At 31.9% G+C, this 4671-nt stretch overlaps 1 long non-coding RNA gene across 1 annotated transcript; it reads right to left on the reverse strand.

Moving 5' to 3' along the window:
- Nucleotides 1-403: 403 nt before the first annotated feature.
- LOC136856464 (uncharacterized) lies at nucleotides 404-3588 on the reverse strand. Its single transcript, XR_010858345.1, has 3 exons — nucleotides 3079-3588; nucleotides 2651-2790; nucleotides 404-1232 (listed from the first exon to the last, which is right to left on the reverse strand). It is a non-coding gene; the product is annotated as an uncharacterized lncRNA (long non-coding RNA).
- Between the last annotated feature and the right edge of the window lie 1083 nt (nucleotides 3589-4671).

The raw sequence follows: 4671 nt of genomic DNA on the forward strand, positions 1-4671 counted from the left end.
TTAGACTGTACAGTAACCTAGTTTTCTGAACACAGTTAAGTATGTCAATTACATAATTACCCGTTTTATACTCTTAATGAATTTCAAAATTTTTTTTTGGTGCAGAACTTTACCAAATGAGATTTATGAATCTTATAACTGGCTCCCAAATCAATCAGTATATCATTTAGACTGTACAGTAACCTAGTTTTCTGAACACAGTTAAGTATGTCAATTACATAATTACCTGTTTTATACTCTTAATGAATTTCAAACTTTTTTTTGGTGCAGAACTTTACCAAATGAGATTTATGCATTTTAAGTTCCAATGCTATTTGTTTCACCAGGAAATACTAATTAAAATATTTTAAAGTTCAGTTGAAATTATAATTAAAACTAAAGTATAAAAAAATTTTACACTGAATCCATTCAAAAACACACTGTAAATTTTCAGTCCTTTATCACAAACTGACTTAAACATCCAAATCACATCAGCAGTTGATAGGATTTTCTAAAGTTACAAAACTAAAATAAGTTCCAGGTTTTCAAAAAGAAAAACGCCGTAACTATCCTTAAAATAATATTACTAAGTTATGGTACATAAGGCTAAACTTCAGTAGTTAAAAGTCAAAAGCCACTGAATATAATCTCAGCAATATAAAACTCCCTGGTTTTTAAAGTCTAATTTTAACTTGCTAGTCAGTTGCTGAATATAATCTCAGTACTGAAACACTGGTTTTTAAAGCAGTTTTAACTGTTATTACAAGTCAAAGTCATTGAATACAATCTCAGCAAAATAAAACCAACTGGTTTTTAAAGTCTTTCGCTTGTCAAGGTAAACAGGTTAAAAAGTTCTTTAGTTATTTTATTCGAAACTTAAAACTGACCAATTTGCAATTTGTTATTGACAAAGAAGAGAGTTCATAATACATGTGCAATATTAAGTACTCATGGGAAAACCCATTTTAATATTTAATATTCACTGGTCAAGATAAACAGTTGAAAAGATACTTTAGGTATTTTATTCTGAATTTACATCTTGCAAACTTAACACTGCAATTTCTATTGAAAGCAAAAACTATGCACTAATACTATCAAAACACCTCTGAACGATCAATGCAAAACAACTTAAGGCATAGGACTGGGGCATATCAGTTACGCCGGGCTGCATTCTCACCTCATTTAAAAACAGTTCTTGAATAACAGAAGCACAGTTTGCATTGTCTCAATAACACTGTACCAGTAATCATATCCTGTAAAGGAAAAAAACAGCGGCAGAAAACTGTTGTAACAATGAAAGCAAAATTATATCTAACATTAATTCCAGCAAAATAAAGTTAACTTTGATGAACTGAAACGTTCAAAATATATCCAGTTTAAACCTATAAATATTGTATGATAAACAACTTAAAACTAAGATTATGAAAATCAGTAAAGTATTAAAATAAAGCTTAATGTTGATGAACTGAAGTCTTCGAAATTAAACCAATTTTCTCCTATACAACCCAACCACTTAAGCCTCTGGCCAGAGTAGAGGAAAAAAAACCAAACGAACGTTTTTAAGCAAGGAACCAGATGGTACCACAAAGTGCTATCAAGTAAGGCAACTCCAAAATCTACCGTATACAAGGCCAAGACGCCAGAGATGCAGAGTTTAAAGACCAATTTGCCAGGGAGGTTAAATAAAGCCGTGGCATAAACTGCCTTTAGCTTCCCAGACAAATATTAACCTTAATTAGCAGATCAACAAAAGTCATCCTGGTTGGTGTAGGCTTAAAGCTTGTATAAAACCATTGCTAATCGAAGGTCTGTCTATTGTATATTGAAGTGAAAATATAGGCCTGCTTATTGTATTATTGGAATTAACATCACCTACTCAAATAAGGTTTAAACTACTGACAACATAGCTATGTAATTTTCAACTATGTACAGATTTTAACAAGTTTTTTTCAGCTATGAACAAAAAAAAGTAATTTCAAATGATCACACTTCTATCCAAGACCTAACTGAATTACCAGATTTGAAACCTATCCAAATACCAAAAAAATTACGTTAAAATGTTAACTTTTAATCCTAAGCAATACCAATACCAAATATTTTTAAAATGAAAGTTTCGGTCCTTTGAAGTTACTACAGATGCAAAACTTAAGTTAATAGCTAAATTATGAAATTAATATCTTAAATAATGGTATTTTTGGTTAATCTTAAAGTTAATTATATCTTTAAATCAAGAAATATAAGCTTAACCTAACATTAAATTTACTTCTAAATAGAAACTCAAAAATAGTATGTTAAGTAGGGTATCTTAAAGAAAATTAAGTAATATCTTAAAATACTTAAAAGCTTACGTTATAATTACTTCCATATTCAAGGCAATGTTAAAAAGTCTGCACCAAAACTACAAAACTTCTAGAATAAAAATTCTTCAGGGTTCCATTAAGCAGTTTAGTCTTTAAAACTGAAGGAATATTAGCTACGTTAACACTTAAAAATAGCTAAATTGATTCACTTAACCTGAAAGTGAATTTTAATTAGTTAAAACCTCCCATACAGCTTTCCATAAGTCCTAAGACCCATGGAAATGGCATATGGGAGGTTCCTCCACCCCTACAGGGGGAAGCCCCTGTAGGGGTGGAGTTGAAAGAAGTTTTTGGTTTGGCAAAAGACATACCTCAACTATCCATTAAGCCATACAATGGAAGAGTGCGTCCCATTCGTGTAACTGGAGAAAACTTGTCGTGGCTTTATTCAGAGTTCAGTTAATTCTCAGAAGAGTAGTTTGCTTCGAGAAGTTGAAGATTTCACGAAAACCTGAAAGCAGTTTCAAAGTCTTACTATCATGAATTAAAAAATAGTCATACATCTGAGATTAAGGTAGATACAAAGCACTAAAAAATGGTTATACACTAAATTCCTGCAATATTTTATCGCTGTACTAAGTGGATTTACTTATGAATTTAAATTTATAATGTCAAATTTAAGAGATTCAAGGCAGATAATGACTAAAGTAAATCTACACAAAAATTATGGCAATATTTTAACAGGCACATTCTAACTTCAGTAAACAATTTCAAATTACGTTACAGAATGAATACTGACCTTCATGGAGCACTAAATGGACCACAAAAGACCTCCAGATTCTGAAAACATTAAATTTGCAGTACAAATAACCAATAGCCTACTTAAGAGTTACGTAACCTATGAGTGAACAGCCGAACAAGGGATAATTATAGCTGAAGTTTAATGTTAAAACTTAAGATTAAAGAAACATTTGTTAACGAACAATACTGGTTTCTGATATTTACACTACAATTGTCTGTAAAGTAAGTTGTTACAGAAAAAATACATTAAAACATTTAAAATGTAAATAGAAAAAGGCTTACTTCAAGAAAAAGGCTTACTTCAAGAAAAAGGCTTACTTCAAGAAAAAGGCTTACTTCAAGAAAAAGGCTTACTTCAAGAAAAAGGCTTACTTCAAGAAAAAGGCTTACTTCAAGAAAAAGGCTTACTTCAAGAAAAAGGCTTACTTCAAGAAAAAGGCTTACTTCAAGAAAAAGGCAAATAACTATAACGACGAACTGTTACAAAGAGGAAATACACTTGATTAAATTAACGAAAATCTTGAAAAATACGTAAAAACAAAAAGACACTTAAACTTTTGCAGAGAACAGGAATCTTCACAACTTCACGTAGATCCTTCAACCAGCGACTTTCAGTCGAGAAAATACAGAAAATCTTCAACTCGGGTAGCAGATTAGTCTTGAGAGATCGCAATATCACTACGACACCTCGTTATTCCCGACTGCGAAAACTGAGGACGTAAACTACGGGCCCTCTTGACGAGAAATCGCCCCTTGCTGATGACGTCACCATCAAGGACCATGGAGTCACCCTTTTGAAACTTTGACGATTTGCGAGAAAGACTACTGAGTCCTTGTCTGTCTTTTTTAAGGGGAAACTTTAAAAATTCTGTTAACGCATTTACGCTATTTGTGAATTTGAATTGAATACAGAATTGAGGCCAAAGGTTATTTAGCGCTGAAACGGAAATTGACTGCTGATTTGAAAGGGGTACATATATTAAAAAAGGTTAAGAACCACTGAACTAGTGGAAATAGGAATTTGAATAGCAAAAATATACTGTGTTTGCCTTCGATCACATTATCCAACCACTTAAATCACTAAATTTAACACTGCTGTATCTTCCTATCGAAATACCATTGGCAGAACTGTGACAAGAAACAGCCCTATGTACGACGAATCCAGGTAAAAAAAGTCACAGAAAAAAGTCACTGGGAAAAAGTCACATTAATATTTCCTAGATAATGATCCCCAAGGGTTTTAACCCGGTATGTATCCACCTTTTGGGGCGTTTACTGGAACTTTTTTCCTGTGACTTTTTCTAGTAAAATTGTGACTTTTTTCTACTGTGAATATTTTTTGCTGTGACTTTTTTTCCTAGCCAAAATTGTGACTTTTTACTGTGACTTTTTCCTTAACCAAAAGTGTGACTTTTTATTACTTTTTCCTATGACTTTTTTTTCCAGCAAAAATGAGACTTTTTTTCTGTGAATTTTTTCTGTGATTTTTTTCCTAGCCAAAATTGTGACTTCTACTACGAATTTTTTCCTGTGACTTTTTTCCTAGCCAGAATTGACTTTTTTACTGTGATTTTTTTCTCTGACTTTTTTC

The sequence above is a fragment of the Macrobrachium rosenbergii genome, chromosome 36 (genome assembly GCF_040412425.1).
Source record: "Macrobrachium rosenbergii isolate ZJJX-2024 chromosome 36, ASM4041242v1, whole genome shotgun sequence".
Classification (NCBI taxonomy): domain Eukaryota; kingdom Metazoa; phylum Arthropoda; class Malacostraca; order Decapoda; family Palaemonidae; genus Macrobrachium; species Macrobrachium rosenbergii.